Source organism: Lepidothrix coronata, unplaced genomic scaffold (assembly GCF_001604755.1).
Source record: "Lepidothrix coronata isolate B3197 unplaced genomic scaffold, Lepidothrix_coronata-1.0 Scaffold24, whole genome shotgun sequence".
NCBI lineage: Eukaryota > Metazoa > Chordata > Aves > Passeriformes > Pipridae > Lepidothrix > Lepidothrix coronata.
In genome coordinates, this window is record NW_016690204.1 from 966,276 (window position 1) to 989,541 (window position 23,266).

Here is a 23,266-nt window from a genome sequence, read left to right on the forward strand (position 1 = left end):
ACTTCTAGTTTTAGAATTGAGAGACAAGGTGAGCAACAGCTGCGCCTTCATGTGACTCAGAGCCTGCATGATTTTGTAAGCCTAGTTTTTCATTCCATTTTGGTTTTCATTCAATCCACACACAGTTCATTTCACTCCTGTTTTCAGATTGCTGAGGAGCCCCCACACTAATCCTGAGGTGATACCACCACTGACTTCTCCAGCCTTAACAGCCCAAAGGTGACATGCAGCCAACCCTTTGCCTTCTGTCACACAACCGCCTTCCAGCACCTAAAAGACCCTTCTAGAATCACAGCATTGTTAATATTGGAAAAGACCTTTAAGATCATCAAATCCAACCATCAACTCAGCACCACCCTGCCTTCACTGAGTGTCTGGGCACCAGTAGTAAGAAACAGCAGAGCTGAACCCCACAGGGGCACCAAGCAAAGGGGCCAAGGTGCTGTTTTCCCAAAAGAGCAGGTGTGAGCACCTCTCCAGGTGCATCCCACCACCCAGCCAGCACCTGGACCCATCAGCACACACACCAGGCTCCATGAAAAAGCTGGCTGGTGGAACTTGAGGGAGTGATGCACACGTGTACCTCCTGTGTGTCCAGCTGCCTGGTCACCACAACATAAGAAAGATCTGAAGCCATTAGGGAGTGTCCAAAGGAGGGCAAAGGAGATGGGGAAGGGCCTTGATTTGAAGCCATGTGAGGACACTGAGGGCACTTGGTGTGTTCAGCTGGAGGAGACTGAGGGGAGACCTCACTGCAGTTCCAATTTCCAGGGGAGGGGCAGAGGAGGGGCAGGGACTGAGCTCTGCTCTGGGGGGACCAGGGACAGCAGCCAGGGAATGGCTGGAGCTGTGTCAGGGCAGGGTCAGGTTGGATCTCAGGAAAAGGTTCTTCCCCCAGAGGGTGGTTGGGCACTGACCAGGCTCCCCAGGGCAGTGGGCACAGCCCCAAGGCTGACAGAGCTCCAGGAGGGTTTGGATGATCCTCTGGGGCACAGAGCATCCTGGGGATGGTCCTGTGCAGGGCTGAGGGTTGGACTCAATGATCCTTGTGGGTCCTTTCCAACTTGCCATATTCTGTGATTCTGTGACTCTGGATCAGGCTCAGATACCCTCAATTCTCCCGTGCCAAGAGCACAGAATCCTTCAGTCAAAGCTCCTGGCTCACGCTCCTGCTGCTGTGACCGACAGCACAACCCCAGCGTGGGCAAAGAGCAGGAGATCAGCACTGCAAAGGAAAACAAACCCTTCTGCCTCCCATTGTGCTGCAGCAGCCACTTCACCAGGAGGCTTTGCTTAAACACCCTGTGATCCCAGTGTAAGCTACGTCTTTGCTTCCTGACATCTGCTAAACCCCCAAGCACTCGGCTTGGCAGGAACCCAGAGAGAGGAGGGGAAAAAAAATCCACATTTTTCAGCCAGATGATTGCCGAGAGCTGAGGAGACCTTGTAGTTTTGTGAAGGTCCCACTCAAAGCATATATTGCTTTTTAAACCCAGACGAGGACAACTGCCAGAACAACAGTCTCGTATCGATTTCAGCTCCAGTGAGGAGGGCGGAGAAGGGGGTGAGGGTAGAAATGTAGTGTAGATATTTGCTGTAAACACCAAAGGTGTGTTCATGCCTGTTGAGGGACACGTCTGAAAACACGCTGAGGACACACAAGTATAAACCTCTACCTGAGCCCTATTTTAGGACATTTCCTAAACACTGACTTTAGTGCTGAGGTTTGGAATTTTCCTAAGCAAAGCTGGAATTGCACATTCATCACACAATTCCAGAGGTTGTGGAAGCAGCACAAGCCAGCATAAGCCCAGTGGGTAGGGGCGGCTCTAACCAAACAGGATGAACCGGACCCTTGGAGCTGCACACAGAGGAGATGTTTTCTTCCCAAATCCACTGACAAATGCTCTGCCCAGGGCACTCCCAGATGGTGCCAGACCTATGCCCTCAGCAAAGCCCCATGAGACAGGGCCACAGCGACCACTCCAAAGGTGGCCACAAAGCCACCCTGCAGGGATGACTCCCAGTCCCTGGCTCTGGAGGACAGCAGTGCTCTGTCCCTTGGGAACATTGTCATCATCTGGGAAACAGAGGGATAACATAGTCACATGTTTCTGATATCTCTGTTTACAACTGAATTTCCAAGTCCTCACAGAAAACATCTCTTGGGAATGTTTCTGTAAGCACAGCTTAGCTGGAAAACCTTGGGCTCTGACTTGGGGGTTATGGCAAATCCAGCTCACGTGGCTCACAGTAAACTGGGAGCCAGTGACAGCTCAGGGCTCAGCTGAGAGCTCAGACAGGAGAAGGGAAAGGAAAGTGGGAGCACCCTCAGTCACACTCAGCTATCACACACCTCTGGTTTAGCACACCCTGAGCTCGGCTGTGTACACACATGGCAGGTGCCCCCACTCTCCTCAAAAGCCTCAAAGGCTATGGCAAGAATTCCCCCCCAACTCTGCTGTCGCTGGATTTGGCCCCAGGTAATCCCTCTGATTATGCCAAGCCAAGTTACTCACACTTAAGCCCTTATTCCAGGGTGAGACCTGCTGCAATTGTTGCTTCTGCAGGAGGATTCCTAGTTATGTTTGAATTTTAATGTCCCAATAAAAGGAGGGTTTGTGATCCTTTAAAGCTGTAATCTTCCCTGTACAGGGTTTGAAGAATGCTCTTCACATTTCTGGTATGGGTAGAGGTAAGGTTTACAATGTCCTTAAACTGCCATTTCCCTGTTTTTAAGTGTCTGGGGTTTATAAATGATGCAGCACATGACTGCACCCCAAACCACCATCCCTCGGAACCCTCACAGCTTGGGAACTTCCCTTCTCACCCCATCCCCTTGGCGTAGGTGCATAGAAACATTTCTCCCAAGTTTCAAAGAGTTGGAATGGAAAGACTATGGAGTTCAAAGTCAATGAACAGTGGCTGAAGCCCAACATCGTTGGGTTTCAACTTGAAGGGCTCCAAGGTGGGTGGAAGCAGCACTTCAGCCTCCTCTGCAGCCAACTGCTGTCAGGGATGGGGCTTTCTGCAATGCTCCCCAAGAAGAGAACTTGGCTTCCAAATACCATCCCTGCTCTTGGGAAGAGGTGTCTCCTCCACCTCATCAGGTCACCTCTCTACATGGAGGGCATGCCTAACTCCTCAGTATTTCTGTGCTCCATCTCTGTATTTGCTCCTGCCAGGCCCAAAGGATGGTCCAGAAGGAATCCCTGCACCAGGTGCCCAAGAACTTGGCCGGGCTGCTGGGACTTCACTAGGCTGTACATGTGGCTGAGTATCATCCCCTGGCCAGGGGGTTTGGAGCCTGGTGCGTGTGTCCAGCTGCATCCTGGGCAGATCCTGGTGCCGTGCAGACTGCAAGGCACACGGCACAGCACTGGCAAGAGTGGCAAGGCCTGGCAATTCCCCGCCTGTGGAAGACCAGCCTTGCCTCTCTGCCAAGCACTTCAAGGTGTGAACCTGAAAAGCAGAGCAAGAAAGGACCACACATAACATGAAACCTCAAGTTTCACCGAGCTCTTTTCCCAGGGAACTGCAAATATTTGCAGTGTTTTATCCAATATCCCTCTGTGTTTACTCAGTGCCCAGAGATAAATGTACACTTAAGATATAAAGATTTCATGAGACTCCAGCACAAACACTGTTGCCACAGTGAAACAGTACAGCATCCGTGGGCACACGGGGACCCTGAGTGCTGGTGCCACAGCAGGGCCCTGTGCCCATTTGGTCACCCTCCCCTTGCCAACCCCAGAGATGGATGTTCAGATCACATACCCCAGTTTGTCCATGTCAGTGCCCACTGTCTCCACAGCCCAGCAGAAGCTACCCCACAGGACTGAGCCAGCACGAGCAAAGCAATGGCTGGAGGTGAGTGCCAGTGCTTTTGGGGGGGCGAGGTTTGCAGCAAGCACCTCTGGAGCCTCCTCCAAAGCCTCCCCAAATGCCAGACAGTATGTTCTCAAGCTCTTTATACTGAACAGTGACACAACAGGTTGTGACCCTCGTGTTTGGTTTGTATGGCAACACCCCAGAGCCAGTCCCATATCTCCACACAGGCAGGCAATCCGTCACCAGCAGCAAAATCTATTCCCTCTACATGTTCTTTTTTCTGCTCTGTTTCTCCTAGAAATGCTCCTGACCAATCCTAGTAGCCCAATTTCTGAGCTCTGACTCCCTCTCCCCTACAGCCTGTGTTCAATCATGTGTTAAAAGGGCAAGTAATGCAGAAACAAATCTGCACTAAAGGTCAGGCAGCTTCCCCCACCCTGCAAGGCTGAAGAAAAGCCCCTCCAGCTCCAGCTGAGCAGAGTCCCTGATCCAGCCCCAGCCATCTCATCCTCCCACACTGACAGTCACCCACCTCAGCCCCAAAACAGATGGGCAAGGCCGGGGCTAGCTGAGCCACAGTCAGGACCTGTGTGCCACCAGCCCATGGCACAGCCACACCGGGAGATGCCCAACGCTCCAAAACATCACTGTTAGAGTTTTGAACTGCTTCTCTGTTTTCCTGGACATTCTGGGGCTCCCAAAACTGCCCAGCAGCATCACACCAGCACCAGGACTGCGCTGGTGCGGCCTCACCTCAAGTCCTCTGGGCAGTTTTGGGTGCGACAATATCAGAAGGACTTAAATAGGACAACGTCCAAAGGAGGGACACAAGGATGGTGAAGGCTCTAGAGAGGAAGCTGTTTGAGGAGAAGCTGAGGGCACTTGGCTTGTTCAGCTGGAGGAGAGGAGATGGAGCACAGACCTCATCAAGGTCTGCTCCTTCCCCATGAGGGGCAGCTCCAATCTCTGCTTCCTGTGACCAGGGACAGGACCTGAGAGAATGGCTGGAGCTGTGTCAGGGGAGGGTCAGGTTGGATCTCAGGAAAAGGTTCTTCCCCCAGAGGGTGGTTGGGTACTGACCAGGCTCCCCAGGGCAGTGGGCACAGCACCAAGGCTGCCAGAGCTCAAGGAGCATTTGGACAATGCTCTGAGGGACAGGGTGGGATTGTTGGGGTGTCTGTGCAGGGTCAGGAGTTGGACTCAATGATCCTTGTGGGTCACTTCCAACTCAAGATATTCTGTGATTCAGGATTGGAATAATGTCTCCAGTCCACCTTGGGCACTCTGCTGAAGAGGAGACTGCCATGGTGGCCCCTTTCAGCATCTTTTTCCCCCTCCTGCAAGATCTCCTCTGCCACACAGGCAGCAGCCATGACTGTCATTTCAGAGACAGTCACTGACCACAAAAATAAAGAGCAAGAGCCCTGCTGCCCACCCTATTGCTTCCTCCTCCAAACCCCACTCACATGTGTTGAGAAAATAATGAGCTCACCCTTAAGGTCTGCTCTTCCCCCCAGTAAATGTGCTCTTCCCACACAGAAATCCATCACCCCAGGTAATCCAGCTCCCAGCTACCCACAGAAAACTGGTCTGCTGGATGGAGACCACAGTGAAGCCCCAGCCAGGCCCTGCACTGTGAGATAAGGAGCTGGGAACAGCACAGCCAAAGCTTCCCACCAGAGACAGAGCAGGGACTGCTGGGAGCAGGGCCATCAGCATGGACCTGGGAGGGCAGGCTTGGATCTGCATTCAGAGACACCCGTGGGTCCCCATGTCCTGGGAGCACACAGGGAAAGGAAGCAAGGGGGGAATAGCCATTCTCAGATTTTGCTTCAGCTGAAACCAGCCCCACAAGGTCAATGCTCCAGCAGGGACTGGGAATCTTCTGAGATGATGTCTGCTGGTTTAATTATAAAACATTGCAGGAATGGCTCAAATAATTAGTTCAGTTGGTCTCCAGGTACCCAGCCCCCTGAGCTGGAGACAGGGAGCCCCCATAATCCAAGGGGAAACAGTCAGGGAGCTGCTGCAGCACTCAGACTCTCACAAGAGGTTGGGGCCAGATGGGGTCACCTCAGGGCGCCGAGGGAGTGGCTCACCAAGCCACTTCCCATCATTTACCAACAGTCCTGGATCACTGGGAGGTCCCAGTTGCCTGGAGGTGCCAATGTGATGCCCATTGGGTTGGAAGGAGAATCCAGGGAACTGCAGGACTGTCAGTCTGACCTCAGTGCAGGGGAAGGGCACAGAGCTGATCACCTTGGATGCCATCACACGGTACATTTGGGACAACCAGGGGGTCAGGCCCATAAAGCCAGCCCATAAAGCATGGTTTTATGAAAGGCAGGTCCTGCTTTACCAACCTGACCTCCTTCTGTGGCAGGATGATCCCTTTAGTTGATGGGGGAAAGGCTGTAGATGTGTCTACCTGGACTTTAGTAAAGCTTTTGATCCTGTCACCCTCAGCATTCTGCTGGAGAAACCAGCTGCTCATGGCTTGGACAGGTACAGTCTCTGCTGGGTGAAAACTGGCTGGATGTCCAGGCCCAGAGAGTGGTGGGCAATGAAGTTACATCCAGTTGGCAATCAGCCACTAGTGGTGTTCCCCAGGGATCGTTGCTGGGGCCAGCTCTGCTCAGAATCTTCACTGATGAGCTGGACAAGGGGATGAAGTCACAGATGACACCAAGTTGGGTGGGGTGTTGATCTGGTGGAGGGCAGGAAGATCTGCAGAGGGATCTGGACAGTCTGGATTGATTGGCTGAGGTCAATTTTATGAAGGTCAACCAAGCTCAGTGTCTGGTCCTGCACTTGGGTCACAACAACCCCATGGAGCTTCAGGCCTGGGACAGAGTGGCTGGGAAGTTCCTGGCAGGAAAGAACCTGGGGGTGCTGGTCAGCAGTGGCTGAGCATGAGCCAGGTGTGCCCAGGTGGGCAAGAAGCCAATGGCCCCTGGGCTGTGTCAGAAATAGTGTGGGCACAGGCCCAGGGCAGTGCCCATCCCTGTGCTGGCACTGCTGGGGCACCTCCAGCCCTGGGGGCAGTTCTGGGACCCTCAGACAAGGGAGATTGAGGGACTGGAGCGTGTTCAGGGAAGGGAACGGAGCTGGGGAAGGAGCTGGAGCAGCAGGAGCAGCTGAGGGAGCTGGGGGGGCTGGAGAAAAGGAGGCTCAGGGGGGACCTTCTGGTTCTCTACAACTTTGGAGCCAGGTGGAGCTCCGGCTCTGCTCCCAGGGAACAAGGGACAGGACAAGGGGAAACAGCCTCAAGTTGCAGCGGGGAAGTTTTAGACTGGATAGTGGGGAAATTTCTTCCCTGAAAGGGTAGTTAGGCATTGGAACAGGCTGCCTAGGGCAGTGGTGGAGTCCCCATTCCTGGAGGGATTTATGAGACACATGGATGTGGCACTTGAGGACATGGGTTAGTGGTGGCCTTGGCAGTGCTGGGGGAATGGTTGCACTTGATGATCTCAGAGGGCTTTTCCAACCAAAACAATTCTGCGAGTCTATGAAATATCAAGTCCAATACCCCCAGCAGAAGGGCGAGTGAACCTGCTGCACCCTAAATCGATCCTTAAACAGGACTCCCTGGCTTTGGAACACAAGTGGCAGGGGCTTGCTGTGAATAGAAAAGCACATTTTCCTGCAAAGGCCACACTGGGCTTTCCCCAGGGAGTTCCAATCCTCTCTGGCTTGGCAAACCCCAGAGGAGCATGAGCTGCTTGTGCTCCCCTGGGTGTTGCAGCAGAGAATGTGACACAACAAAAGACTGTCCAGAAAATATGAAGTTCTGTTCAAACACACGTCCACAAACCCAAATTATCACCTTCAAAACCAAGGAAAAAGCCACAAGATGGGGTTTGTCCCCAGAATTCCCTCCAAGACAATATAACACAATATTTTCTCCCGAACCTGTGGATCCTGCTGCAGCCCCCCCTTGGAGGGGCATTGGCAGAGACCCCTCAGTGCAGGCTCACCCCTGGAGACCAGACCAGCTTCATCAGCCTTGTGCTCAGGACGTATTTAGCAGATTTTTATCACATTATGTGTTTTTACCCAATTCATTTCACTACAATGGGATAAGAGGGGGAAAGCTGCACTTAAGCTGCAGAAGCAGGAGTGGTTAAAAATAAAAAAGAGAGATCAAAGGTCTGTCATTTTAAATTAATTAATTCAAGCTTTAACTATTAACATAAATTAAAAATTCAAACCACACACAAGGATACACTTCTTTCCAAGTAATTTTGAAGAACCTCTAGTGCTGCAAGATAAGGTAATGGCACATTCCATTAATTTGCAGCATGCACAGTGGAGGTTAACCTCCACTTAATTAGAACTAATTGTAATTTTGTGGGAATAGGGCAAGAACACTTTAAGAGAGATCCTCTTGACATTACACCTCACAGGGAGAGAACAGAGCTCTTTATGCTGCCTCTTCCCCTCTCCCTACACACACTTCATCCCCCTGCAGCCCCTGTGCAGACTGAGCTGGAAGAGCAGTGGCCTTTCCCAGGGGACCACGGCCACTGAGGAAGGGGTGGCAATAGAAAGAAGAAGGTGGAGGATTTCACTTCCATGGCAAGGAAGAAGGGAAGGGCACATGGACACCAAACACCAGAGTCACTGGAAAGGGTCACTGAGATCTGATGGACCAGATGTACATCAAGTAACACGCAATGACCACGCAAAGTAACACAGAGCAGCAGTGCTGGGCCCCGCTGGAGCTGTGCCACACGTGCAAGACGGGACAGATAGAGAGGAGCCAAGGTGGGAAGGCTCAGCCTTGGAGAGCCCTTCCAAGCAGCCTGTGGAGCAAGGTGAAATCCCAATGCCCTCCTCCCTCCCACCCGACCAGGCCTGGAGCCAAACCTGCATCCGCCGGTGCTCCCGCGGCTCCGAGGGCAGCCAGGGCCCGTTCCAGCCTGACTCCGGAGCTCGCTGCTGCCCCAGCACACGGCTGCCTGGGCCCTCTTCAATCCCCACCACAGGAGCTTCACCAAGGACTCCTCACCCACCAAACCAGCCCTGGCCAGGAGCCAGCACCCGAGTTGGAGCCTGGGAAGGCTCCCGGCACTTTCGTGCGCCGCCAGCTTTGCCACCAGCCGTGCTCCAGCCTTCCCCCGCCAGCTCTGCCTCTTCCCAGCCTGGCCCAGCTCCCAGAACAGCTCTTGGTTTAACCTGTGCAAAAAAACCCCACACTAGGGGTGGCCTCCAGCTCCATTAACCCAAATTCATGCAAACCAGAATTCAAAGAGAGTTAGACATCCACCCTAAAATAGTTTAAATTTGCCTAAACCAGTTTAAAGACTCCAATCCATCCTGCCCGGAGCAGAAGGATTTGCTGCACTTCCACCAGCTGGGCCAATGCCAACCCCAAAGACTGCCAGCCTAGCAAAGCAAGCATCTCAAGGAGCCGTGGGGACACCCAAACCTGCCTTCCCTGTGGGCTAACACCAGCCCTGCTGCACCCACCTAAAATCATCCCCAAACCACCAGCACAACCAGTGTTCATAGGACACAGCTGAGGTTTCACTCACACCCCGTGGAGGGAGGGGAAGGACCAGATGTTGGAGAGCAGAGATCCCTCTCTGGTGATGGCTGTGTTAAACCTGCCCATGGCAGGGGTTGGAACAAGATGACCTGTAAGGACCCTTCCAACCCAAATCAGTCTGTGCTTCTATGAAACACAGGCCTCCCAGTGTGGAGGACAGCTCAGGCACTGCACAGCAGGTTTGCCAGCCCAGGGACAGTGCCCTGATCACATCAGATGGGCCCACTTGCTTCTTAGGACCTTTAACCTGAACTTCTCCTCCCCGCCAGCACCGCTAACAACACCTCCTGCCACACCAAGCCAAGTAAACCAGTGACTTCATCGCAGCTTCCTTCACCTAAATTGTCTCAGGAGAGCCTTGTGCTGCTTTCCAGCGGGCGCAGGATCCTCCACACACAGCTGCACAGTCCCCACTTCCTTCCTCTCCACTCTGCCTGGAGTCCACGCTCCGAGCCCAGCACAGTTTTAACCTCCACCTGTCCAGAACAAGCCAAACCACTGAGTGACCGGGAGCCCTCCCTGGGATCCTCCTCTCTGGTGCTTCCAGACACAGCAAGAAGCTTCCAGGTACTCTTCAGAGTTGGTGGGACTGATGGAGACCAGAGCTGAGCAGTTCTGGGGAGAACAGGCAGGGCAGGATCCCTCACCAGCCCAGGCTCGAGCCCAAGGACAGGCAGCAGCGTCACTGCCACTCTCTGCTCCGGGCTCAGATACTTTCCAGAGCATCAGGCAGGGGAATATTTGCGCCCGAATCCCCTTGTCCATCCCCAAAAAAACCTGGCATGTCATCAGCACACCGGGGTGGCAAAGCACAGAAGCTAGGGAGGGAAAAGACCTGCAAAAACCTGAAAATATTTTGGAAAGAGATGCTCTGAATCCTTCTTTATATTTTTCTGTGAGGCACAGCAAAAAGGTACTTGAAGTCATTTTATTACAAGCTTTTTGAAAGACCAGCTTGCCCAGTTAGCTCCACTAGACAGAGACACACACTCCAGTACCATCCCCAGCAAGCTGATATTTCTGAGGTTTCCTCTGCCCTTGGCCAGGGCTCAGCAAGTACAATTAAAGCAAATGCAGTTTAGAAATAATAGCCCTTTGGTTTCAGACTCATCTGGTGGCTTTTACCAGGCCTTCATTCCCAGCCCTGAGCTAATCCTTCATTGAAAGCATCTCCATTGATTTTGAGGGACTTTGGCTCAGCACAGGAATTTTAACATCCACCTGCCCCCTCACACAGGCCAGCTCTGCAGGCCAAAACTGCTCCTCACACCATGCTTTTGTCCTCAAAACAATCCCCAAGTCTCAGCCAGGCTGCTCTTTCACAGAGACAATGGTTTGGGTTGGAAGAGACCTTTAAGATGATCTCATTCCACCCCCTGCCATGGGCAGGGACACCTTGCACTAGCCCAGGTTGCTCCAAGCCCCGTCCAACCTGGCCTTGGACACTTCCAGGGATCCAGGGGCAGTCACAGCTTCTCTGGGCAACCTGTGCCAGGGCCTCCCCACCCTCACAGCCAGGAAAAATTCCTTCCCAATATCCCATCTAACCCTGCCCTCTGGCAGTGGAAGTCATTCCCCCTTGTCCTGTCCCCCCATCCCTTGTCCCAAGTCCCTCTCCAGCTCTCCTGGAGCCCCTTTAGGCACTGGAGGCTAAAAGGTCTCCCCAGAGCCTTCTCTCTTCCAGGATGAACACCCCCAGCTCCCCCAGGACATGAGATGCTTCTTAGGAGTGGAAGGGGCACAGTTTCTATCAAGCCAATGCAAGATGGTCCAGAGACCACAGCATCACACATGGTGTTTGTTACTTCTTTTTTTTTTTTTTTAATTTTTAGGTATTATAAGCTTGAACAGCTCTATCTCCCCCTTAATTGGTGCAATTGTTTTTAACCCTGCTCCTGGAGCCACGTTGCCATGGCTACTCTGCAACAGCCTCGGCGAGCGAGGTGTATTTTTAGAATTGCCAAAATACACATCTCTAACAGAGCTTTTCTGGACAGAGCCCTCTTGTTCCATGACACGGGAATTAAGGGCATTCAATGGAATTAAAATGTGAGAAATTCAACCCCGATTAGGGGAAAGGCCAATGGTGCAGCCAGTGCAGGGCTCAAGTCCCCACAGCCCAGGAGGCTGCCTGGAGGCAGGGCTGGGGCAGAGCTGAGGCTACAGCCTCCCCAGGACGTGGGGGGACAGCTGAGGTGACCAAGTGCTGCCATGGGACCTGTAGGACAGCGAGGAGCTGCTTGGAGCCCACGGGGCTGTGCCTCAGGATGGCCCATGAGCCAGTCGAGAGCTTAAGGCTCAGGGCTGGGGGACAGATCAACACAGGTGACATTGTGGGGGCTGTCAACAGACCACCTGATCAGGGCAAAGTACTGCAGACATTCAGCAAATGGCAGAGGCCTCACGTCTGCAGATCCTGGTCCTTGGGGGGTTTCAACAACCCAAATTGTGCTGGAAAAACAGCACGGCGGGACTCCAGCCAGGAGGTTTTGGGCAGTACTGGGGACAGCTTCCTGACACAGGAGAGAGGGGACAATGGGAAGAGACTCTGCTGGGCCTAGTACTTACAAATGAGGAAGAACTGGTCAGGGGTGTGGTGGTGGTGGGCAGTCTTGGCTACAGTGCCCATGAGATGGGAGAGTCAGGATCTCAAGAAGGATGAACAGGGCCACAAGCCCACAGACCACAGCCCTGGACTCCAGGAGAGCAAACACTGGCCTGTTCAGGGACCTGCTTGGAGGAATCCCATGGGATACAGTCCTGGGGACAGCAGCAGTTCAGGATACCCCACTGATTGCCATGGATCATGTCCTGCAAGCCCAAGAACAATCCATCTCCACTTCCTGGAAACCAAGCTGTAGTGACAGGGACCTGCATGGATGGGCAAGGAGCTCGAGCTGAACTCAGAGCTTAAAGGGAAATACACAAAGAGTGGGAGCAAGAACAGGTGACCCAGGAGGAACATCAAGTCACCAAGTCTGCCCAAGAGGGTTGTGCTGCCACTTAAAAGTATCTTGACAGGCTGGAAAAAAGGACCATCAGGAATCTCAAAGTTCATCAAGAAGTCTTTTTGTCTGTTGAGCTCCTTGAACTGACTCACCACAGGAGGAGAATGTGTGTGAAGGTATGGGAAGGAGCAGGAGGGCTGCCACAGGTGGCAGCTCAGCAGCCACAGCCTCAGTCAGTGTGTCAGGAGCTTTCACAATGCAGAGGAGCAGGTCCATGCTGCAGCCAAACCTCCAGAGCTGGATTTACAACCTACAGACGTGGCATCAGCTACACAAACTGTATTCAAATATTTCCTCCCCTCAGTTCTTGTTTAGGGAAGAGTCCATTGGAGCATCACCTCTCAGAGCCCTCACAAGTGGTGAGGGAGCAGTGGTGGAGCAGCAGAGCCAGTGAGGCCCCTGTGTGCTCCCAACAAGTGCTCATGGCCAGCCAGGCAGGCAAACCCTGAGGTGCAGAGATCACAGCCCTCAAACTGCCTCAGCTCCAACAGCCCTGGCACCCCTCCAGGAGAGAGCTGCTGCCCAGCTGCAGCTCCCTCAGCTTCAGGAGGAGAAACACATCTGAACCAGGCCAGAAGGAAACACCAGGAAGGAAATGGAAAGTATACCAAGGATTAACACTGTTTTAGCTAAAGTCAGGAAGCGGATTAAGGGGAAGGATTAAGGGGCTCCAACACAATCTCATCCTTTTGCAGGAGAGGACAATTTAAGTAGAAGCTGCTGAGCTGTGGCTCTGTGAGCCTGACCCAGGTTCCTGTGAGGATCCATCAAGGAGAAGGGGGGGCACAATGAAAAGGTCACAGTGCCAGCAAGAACCATTCCCTGCACCAACTTCAGAGGGCTGCAGCTGTGCTGTTCCTGCCCCACGCTCCCAGGCAGATGCTGGAGAAGAACCACTCATCTCCAGCATGGGTGTGATAGTTGAGCTCAGCCTGGCTTTTGGTCAGAAGCTACACTCTCTCTCTGTTTACAGGTACAGATCTAGTGAGAGAGACCAAGGGCACAGTGCATCCTGTGATCTCATAGCCCACCCTGGCTCCCCTGAGTGAGGCCCAGAAGGTGCCTGCTGCTTTTCTCTTGCTGGACAGCAGTTGCTTATGCAGAGGGCACATGCATGACCATCACATCTGTAAGGAGAAGCATGGCTTGCTGACAAGCATTCCTCCTGAACCAGGGCACCACCAGAGCAGAGGCTCTCAGCACCCTGCCCATCCAGCCTCGTGGCCACAGGTTGCCTTCTCAGGAACACACCACTGACATCGGAAAAAAAAATTAAAAACAAAAATAAAACTAAAATTAAAAATAAAAATAAATAGAGGTGCAGATACCCAGGAATGCATCCTTTGGTTTAGAGAGCAGCTGTATTTGAGAGCCCCTGGGGCCTTGACAATTTACATAGGAAGGAAGAGTTCAGAGAGTCACTTAGATGCCTCAAGTCAAATAAGATCATAAACATGAAGACAAGCAGCAGAGTCCAAAGACGTTCCTGCTGTTAATGCCTCTCTGAACACCCCTCTGTACAGCTCTTTCCAGGAGTCCAGTGCTATGGGCCATGACTGTTCCTGACTGAAGCTGGACTCTGGCAGCATCACTCCAGGGGCACTGGAAAGATGCCCTCCCAAAAATCATCTGCATAATTCCTTTCAGAGTCAGAACAGTCTGCCAGCAGCTCTAGTCATGCTGTCCCATCCCTTTCACAAGGACATGAGTAATTATTGAGCACTCTAGCTACTAAAACTGATTAGAGCAAAACAAACTAATTTGGTTCCAAGGCAGTGATCCGACCTCGTTAACGAGGGGACTAACGCACTAAGAATATTTTTCTCTTGCACAGTGATGTCTTTCATTAGCGCTCAAGCTGTTTTGTAAAGGAGCTTAGTACATTCCTATAAACTCATTCGCATAGGAGGAAATCCAAGCCAACACCCGCATATCCAGGGGCTGTTCCCTGGGAAGCAATCTGGATTGAGAGCACGGAGAAACATCAGCCCGCAGCCGGGAACAATAGCCCCAGGTGCCGCTGCCGGTGTGGGGAGCAGCCTTGGCAGCAGCCTTCCTTCCCTTCCCGTGCCTCTTCAAAGCAAGCACCAGGGCAAGCAGGTACATCCCAGCCAAGGCAGATCCCTGCCGGACCTGCACAGCAGGTTTCCTCCTCCTCTATCACAAACCCGCGGCTCCTCTCTTCTTTTTGAATGAAGAGAAGAACGTCGGCCATCCAGACTCACTGCGAGGACTCACAGAGATCTGACACACTTCACACCACAGTTATTAACCTCAAGAAACACCCTGTTGAGCTGAGCTGAGCAGCAGCTCCCTAAAGCTCTCTCACACCTCCCCTCTCACGAGGCACCAGCCACTAAATGGAGCTACTAGTCCCACCTCCTACAGCAGGCACCAGCACACTGACAAGGATCCTTCCTAATTCCTTCCATGAAGAGCCACCTCTCCAGATGATGTTTTCCCCTTTGCCTCTCGGGAGGATTAGTGTGCTTACAGACACCCCAGGGACTCCCAAACGTGGGTACAGCCGCGTTAGCTCATCACGTACCAGCTTCAGAGCCTGGGGAATGAGCTGCCCCAGCAAGGGTGGCTTTTCTCATGCTCAAGAAGGAGAAGATCGAGTCTGTCAGATTTTAGGGACAGAGGGAAGACCCCCTGACTGACATCCTAAGGGCTGGGATGAGGATCCTCCTGCTCAGGAGGGAGAAGGATTAGGATGCCAGCGGGCAGCAGCAGGCAATGAGGGTTTAAAAAACTCCTCACTCGGCATCACCTGCAGTCAGGGCCTGATTTAACCTACCGGTACCATCGAGTCTCCTCCTCCCGGAGCCGTGCTCCACCACCTCTGGCACAGTCACAACACAGCTCCCATTCCAAGGCCAAGCCGAGGTTTTCCCTACACTTGCAACAGCAGGAACAAAAGACCTCAAGGTATTGCCTCCACATAACAGCCCCATCCCCTAGCCTGCCTTTGCCCCTGCCCTGCAGCCAAAAACCTCCAAGCACTTGCTAATCGCTAATTAACAAGGTCTTACAGCTCTGCTCTTGAGCGGGCCTGGGAAATCCCTTCTCTCCATCTCACTTAAGGAAAAACCTACACAAAAGGAGGAGGTGATTCTGTTTGTGGTCCCCAGAGGCATGTCTGGAGCTCAGCAGATCAACACACACGACCTTGCAGGGCTGCTCTAGGAGGGCAGGCTGCCTTCATCTGCTGTGAGGTGATGGAGGGTTTTGTGTGCATGCCCCTTACAGTCCCCAGCCAAAGCTCATACGCAGGTTAAATGAATTTAAGGAAACGATTAGTCCTGTTTCCCCTCTGCGCTCTGTTAGAAAGGGATGTTTTTGCAGCAAAGTAGCAAAGAGATCCAATCTAAGAAGCTCAAGAATGGCCAGAGGGCAACTCATTCTTCCGATTTAACCGGCACATTAATATATGGCAGAGGGGAACTTCCAAGTGAAAGAAGCATCCCAGACACTTCTGGGCTCTGTTATCCGTGTGACACATTCTTAGCACTAAAAGCAGGACAGGCAGCTGCCCTGCCCGACTCTCACCACTGGCAGGCTCCGGTGTGTGGGCAGCTCTCAGTGTCACTCCAGCTGCTCCAAGACCAAAGTCACCCTGTGCCACAGCCGAGTCTGCTGAGATGTCCCTGTAAATAAACACAGACCGAGGCCCGGGTGTCACACTGGTTACACATCCCCAAAACCAGGCTGGGTACTTGCACCACAGTGACTTGCAGACACACACAGAGTTCATCCAGATGCTCTGTAACCCACGGCAGCTGTGGGGGAAACAGGGACAACTCCTTAGCACAAGGCAGGCTGCTGCCTTTCTTTTGGGAGAGGGCTTTTGAACGCTAACCCCAAAGCACCCAGAACAGGGCCAGCACAGACACTGCATCCCCAGGAAGCTAAAGGAACAGCAGGGGAAGAGATGACAGCTCAGTGACAGCTGCCTCACTGCACAGAGCACCGCTGGAGCTGTCAGCACTGTTCACACAGCAGGACCAGACCCCAATTGCTGCTGCCACTGGGAACAGCATCAGAGGAGCCCTGCGGGCTAAGGGGCTCAGGACCAAGCAGTGCTCACCCTCCCTCATTTTAGCATTTCTTTTTTTCCCCTCAATCTACTTTTCAATCACTGAAATCCTTCTATAAGTCTGGAAGCCCTTGTGCCTTGGTGTCTCTCCGGGAGCTTCACAGCCATCAAAAGAAAACAATTCTACTAAATCCTTCCCATTCCCCTTTTCAACTCTGCTGTCATGCAGACACAGACTCTGAGGCAGAGGAGCTCAGCCCGGGACTCAAGTCTTGTTTCACACTAAATTTGGTCTGCCAGACATCCAAAAAAAGATCACATCAGTCATTCTGCTTCAGAGCTGGCTTCTCAGCATGGAAAATTACATTTCCTACATGTAGCTAATGCATGAAAAGCTTTGAAAGGTCAAAAAATGAAGCCATCAATTTATCACAAAAAGTAACTTCCTATTAAAGCTTCTGAAAGCTTGGGCTCTCCAGTGCAAACACTCCACCTAGAGCCAGCTGTGCCAGCCCTGCTTGTCCAGGGCTGCAAGTGCCAGGGGGTGACTTGGGGTGATTTGGCATCTCCACTGCAGTCTGATCAGGCTGTGCCAACATCTGGTACCACCAAACATCAGCCATTGCTCCCAAGGGGCCCCAAGCAGACCCTCAGTGGTACAATCCTCCCCTGCTTGTGCAGAGGGTCTTGGCACAGAGACCAAAAAAAGGGGGACTTGTGCTCTGCCTTTCCTATGGGCACCATCCTGGAGTGAGGCCACCCCTGAGGTGATCCCAGCCAGCCACATCCTGCCCCTTGTCCTCACAGGGACAGCACGTGGCTGAGCAAAGCATGGCTTAGATGGGAGCAGTAAGGGAGTCAGAGGGCCCCAGCCCACAGGTCCCTCTCCCACCCTGCCCAGCAGCTGAAGGCAAGCAGAGACCACGGTAACTGCTTCCACCTGAGCAGCAGCATCCAGCCCAACCTGGGACTCTGCCAGGACAGTTCAGTGCAACTGAAATGGCACTGCTGTCCCCCAGCTCTGTGCCCATCCTCAGTCTATGTGGCCCTTCTTTATACATTTTGCATGCCCAAAAAAACAAAGCAGTACTAACCAAGGCAGGATTTGGCCCATATGCTCTCATTCTGACCCAATGAGACCCAGGTAAGTGTCTCACAGGTAAGTTGGAGGATCCTGCAGCATTTACTGAGCAGACAGGCACAGGGATGCAAGAATGCAGCAACAGGGTCATGGGGCTGCAGGAGTTGGCTCCTTTCCTGCTTTAGGGCTGCAGCAAACAGGCTCATTTCACATGGCCTTAGCAGGACACAGCATCCCTCCCCTGCCACAGCTCACCACAAAGATGTCATCTGACATATCAACCTTAAAGCTGGGAAAAGCTTGAAGCAAGTGGGAAGGGAAGGGCCAGCCCAGCCTGGAGAGGATGCTGGCTGCAAGGAGAAACTCCTCCCCAGGCTGAGCACAGCCCCGGGCTGGGGAAGCTGCCAACACACATTTCTCCTTGTGGGATGGACACAAGCCCCACAAGTGGCAGCTGCAGCCATGCCCCCAGAGCAGCCAGGCCCTGCCAGTGGTGCCCCAAAGGGTGTCCCCAGGTCCTGGCCAGCTCCCGCTGCCCGGAGCCAGGACAGCCAGGGCTCTCAGTTACACTTTGGCTCAGCTCCCTGCCACAAGTGACATTCCCTGCAGTTCTGCTTCCAGGGCTGCCCGGGATTCCCCAGCCACGCTGCTGCTGGCTCCAGACACTGCCTGTGCCCCAGCCCTGCACTGCTCCCTGCCATTCCCAACGCCAGCCATGCTGCACGTGGAGGGCAGGGACGGGAATTAGTGTGGCTGCGCTCTGTGCAAATGATTTGCCCTCTTCAAAAATTAAATCCTTAAAGCCAACAAGAGTGTTTGCTCTCAAGTTATAACTCGATGGAGGTAAAGGGCTGAGGATTGACAAAGCTGTTGCCTCACTGGGGTTTCATCTGACCCCCTTCTGACCACTCTTCTAATCACAGAGTCTTCTGAGTTGGAAGGGACCCACAAGGATCAAATCCAGCTCTTCAGTGAATGGCAAGGAGGGTGGGATTGAACCCACAGCCTTGGCATTATTAGCACCAGGCTCCAACCAATGGAGCCAATCTCAGGGTTAAATCATCCTGTAGGAACACACAATACATTGCTCCCAAGTTCTCTCCCAGATGAACACCCCAGGCTCCCCATGAACATCACAGCAGCTGTCACTGGAGAAAGCTGTTATAGCTCCTGGCACTGCACAAGGATGGAGATGCCTCATCCCAAAGGAAGCTGTTCTCCAGGAAGAGGTACCAAGGTGACATCACTTTCCCTGCAGGGGCTCTAGCTCTTCTGCAGCACCAGAGCAACCTCACCAAAAGCACTTCCCTACACCTGGGGAAGACCCTCCAAGACTGACACAGCTCCAGGGAGCAAATAGGAATGGACTCTACGTTCCCTGGGGCTGGGAAGCATATCAACAATTGTTACTGGATTTTTGCCAAGTGGATTTTTACTTAGCAGAAGGGGAGCAGGAAGATCTTAATTCACCCAATAAATCCATCCAACTATTATCAGAAATATCTTTTCATAACTTTAGATAACATGAGTCACTTTAAAAAAGATATATCAATGAAGCCCACCTCTGGTGAGGTGAAAGCTGCAAAAGCCAACTTTCAGGTCCCCAGGGACAGGCAGGGATAGGAAATTTCCCACCTAACAGCACTACCTTTCAGGGAAGAAAAGCAGCTACTCAGCAAGTTCTGAACTCCTCAAAATGCAGGACGACTTCCAGAGACCACAGGGGAGTTTCTCATTGCCACAATAGAATTAATTCAGGCAAGTAAAGCAGAACAGCCACACCCAAGAGGATGAGACCACCAGGGGAAGCCCGGGTTTAAGATGCACAAAGGAAATTTCCTTGGGTTTAATTCTTTTTTAGGGTTACTGTTTGACAAGGAAAATATGTACAATAAAGAAGGGAGTCAAATAGCCCCCTCCCTATTTTACTGCTGGAATTGTCAGTTGAGAGCAAGAAAAAGTACCCGTAGGGGGAAGATAACAAGCAGAAGAGAGTTCCTGCTCACCACAGTGCATCATCCCCTTCTGAAGGGGAACACCCAGCGAAGCTGAGCGTGACACACACTGGTCCCGCACCTGCACATTTTCCAGTGGTGCAAACACATCTGGCCAACCCAAGGAGCAGCTCTAGGTTGCTCTCATCCCCACATTGAAGCATCCTGCTGGCTCCAGGCCTAAGGAATTAACACCCAGCACTCACCTCATCAGTGCTCTTTTCTACAAAATACACATAACATGTTGCTCATATTCAAGAATAAGCTGTTCAGGGACCACATCTGCACATTCTGTATTCTCAGGGGAGGATTTCTGCCAGTTTGGCTGGCCGAACTTCAGTGCTACCTGTATGAGAAATCCCTCTGTCCCCCCATTCTCAGACAAACCTGAGGAAATCCAGCTTTCACCAACAGAGAAGGAAGATTAGAGGTGCTCCACACCGTGACAATCCATGGCGGCAGGAGCCAGGACACCAGCCAGCAGACTGGGAACAAACAGCCCGCGGCTGCACTGCCACCTCCCTGGAGCTCACATTTTCTACGGAAATCTCGAAACTAAAGAAAAAGAAGCCCCAGCGATGGAATGAACCTGCCAGATGAGGAAGCCTCTGGGCACACAGCAAGGACCGGGATTACTGCGGGACACGCTGTTCAAAAGAGCAAATCTCCGGAACCAACGCAACAAGAGAGACAACAAATCGCCCTTAAAGTGAAAACCTGCTGAGGAAAAAGGCGCGGGCGGCACCGCAGCGCCCGCCCCTCCCGCGCCCCGGGGCAGCATCGCCGGGCAGCCGCTATTCACGCGAAAGGACCGAAATCGAACGGCAAAACAGCATTGCAAGAGCATGAAGTAATCCCACCCCTGCAGTTCGTGTTTTCCTAAACAATCAGCTACTCCAAGTGTAAAGGGAAAAAGGCAAGGGAAAAGAAAAAAAAATTAAAACGTGCTGCAAAGTCAGGAGATGTTTTGCAACTCCCGGGCTCCCGCGGCAGAGCCCTGCGCTCCCGACGACCACGGAGGAAGGGGAGGAAGGGGGAGAAGGGGGTAGAAGCCTCTCACTTGCTCCGCCGTCCCTCTGTCCCGGTACCGCTGGGGGAACGCGCTCCGGCCGGGGCCCGGGGCAGGAAACGGGCGGTGGGGACGGAGGGGCGGCCCCGGGAGCCACCCCCGCCCGCCGCACGGCCCGGCCCGCCCCGCCCCGGGATGCTCGGCCGGGACGGACCCGCCCGGCCCGGAGCTCGGTCCCGCCGCCCCGGGGAGGGCTCCGGGATGCGATGGGAACCGGTGCGTGTCCGCAGGCCCGGCCGGGGGTTCCTGCCCGGAGCGGTGGCAGCGGCGCTTACCGTGGCTCGGCTGGGTCGGGAACTCGCTGCTCCGTTGCGGTTTGTTCCCGAGTTTAACAAAACCGGTTTGAAATCGCTGTGCAAAGTGCCGGGAGCAGCAAAGCCCGCCGAGCCCGCCGGAGGGCAAGGGGAGCGCTTGGAGCACCGGCAGCTACACCGGAGCCCCGAGCCACCCTCGAGCCCCCGCGAGTGCGGGCAGGGCAGGGTGACAGACCCCGCGCCCCACACACAGCCCACGAGCAGGGTGACAGCCTCCCCCGGGCACGGGCAGGGTGACAGCCCCACGCACTCCACCCGCTGGAAATCGGCCTGCTGCTTTTTTTAGTTAAGTGGTTACGGTTCTAACCTCAGAGTCTGGTGGAATCTGCTAGAGCAGGATGGCTGGAGAAAGTGAAACGCTGTCCCAAGCCAGATGCTCATTTTAGGTCATGCGAATCCACCGTGCTGGTGAACAGAGACAGGATGCTGCAGGCAGCACACGTGCTGCTTCACAGGCTCCAATGTGGGATTTGAAGTGCATCAAAGCAATGTGCCAGACCCAGAGCTTTGATGGCTTGGGGATCCCTGCTCTCCTAAGAGAAACCAGAGAACCGAGGGGCCACGGTGCTTTGCCATCATTACAAACTCCTCTTTGAGGGCTGCTGCTCTTCCCTGTGTTCCCTCCATCCCTGCTGATCATTTCTCTTCCCCTCCACCACTTGCCCTGCTGTCCACTGGTGATGCAGCTGGAGCTGGTAATGCTTCCCAGCTGGAGTCCCCAGCCCCTCTGCACCCCTCTGCCTGCTGTCTGGGGCACCTGCAGACACAAACCCACCTCAGCCCCTCGTGGTGTTCACATGCACTGAGGCACAGGCAGGGCAGACAGCTCTGATGGGTTTGGGTGAGTGCCTTTAGGCACCTCTGTGTGCTGTGGCTGCACATCCCTGTGTGCCAGTGCCATGTGGATCAGATCCCTGCCACCACTGCATCCCTGCAGCTCAGTGCTGAACAACAGCGAGCTGCAGCTTGCTCTCAGTTCCTGCTGTGTTGCCCCAGACCAGTCTATGGCAATGCAGATGGAAGCAGGGTCAGGCCCTCTCTATGCAGCCCCCTCAGCCAGCCCAAAAACTGGCTTTGTCCAGTCATTGGGGCTAGATGGGGTTTTCTCAGCAATGCTCAGCTGACGGGCACTGCAGGGTGGGCTGGGAACCAGGGGAAGGTAGGGACACAGTGCCTCCCTGGACAAAACAACAGGGTGTTAAGCCTGGGACATACTATATACATATATAGTTATATATATAACTATATAACATACTGTTAAATTCAGGCACTGAACAGCTCAAATTTGCCACGTTCTTCCCATTGGTATTTTGTGCACATCCCTCTGCCATGCTGCAGGGCCGTGGAGTGTTTAATTCCAGGGAAAAAATTCTAAGAACACTCAACCAGTGATGATGTGTATCATCAGCCTGTGCTGCCAGCCCAGGGTTTATGTGACTGCCTCTCATCAGCAATGCCCCTGACATGAGGCTTTGCCTGGTGATTTGGAGGTTAAGGCTTCTGGGATTTACCAGTGGAGATAAATGAGCTGATGGGCAGCCCAAGGAGTATCCATGAAACCCTGTGTTAGCATTAATCTTTGGGCTGGGAATAGCAGGGCCTCATCTGTCTGTCGCCAAAACTGCATCATTCTCACACTTCATATTTGGCAAAACACGAACACACAAAGTAAACCATGTGATTTAGTTGGGGGAAAATATACTCTAGGACAAGGAAAGAGACACTGCAGGGAAACTGTCTGCTGAGAACAGCAAATGCATTTTTCTTTGTATGATTAAACAGAAAAAACCTCATGATAAGCCCACATCTGGCAGAGGACCTGCAGTATGAGCTGAGCTCCCAAGCCAAAACGCTCGAGGCGTGCTCTGGGTATGGAAGGGAAAACACTTTCCCCTCTCAGTCGAGAGCAGCCTTGATGCAGAACATCGGCTCCAAGAGAGGGCTTGGGGGGTGGAAGTGGCTCCTCACTCAGGCTGAGCAGCTTCTCTGGAGAGACTGAGCCTGAGCCCTCAAACTGCACAGAGGGCAGGTCCTGACCCACACGGTGCTGTGCAGTCAATAGTCACTGGGTGTGGATGGAAGGGGGGCTGAAAGGCTTTGCTGGGTGCATTTCACAGCCCTTGGGACGTGCTACTGCCCACCTGGAGCAGAGCAAACTGCAGGGGCTGCCCCTCTGGCCTGACTCTGCCCCAGGCTCTCCTGATGCTGCACAGCTGCTCTGGGGAGGAGCCCAGGAGGGGAATGGTAGCAGGGCACGGCTGCCCAGCCTGGACGTCCAAAATCTGTGTATCCTGAAAGCCAAGCAATGCAGAGGCCTCAGGACAAGTGGAAGGAAGGCAGGAATGCTGATGAGCTTTTTGGCTTAATTGATTTTAGATT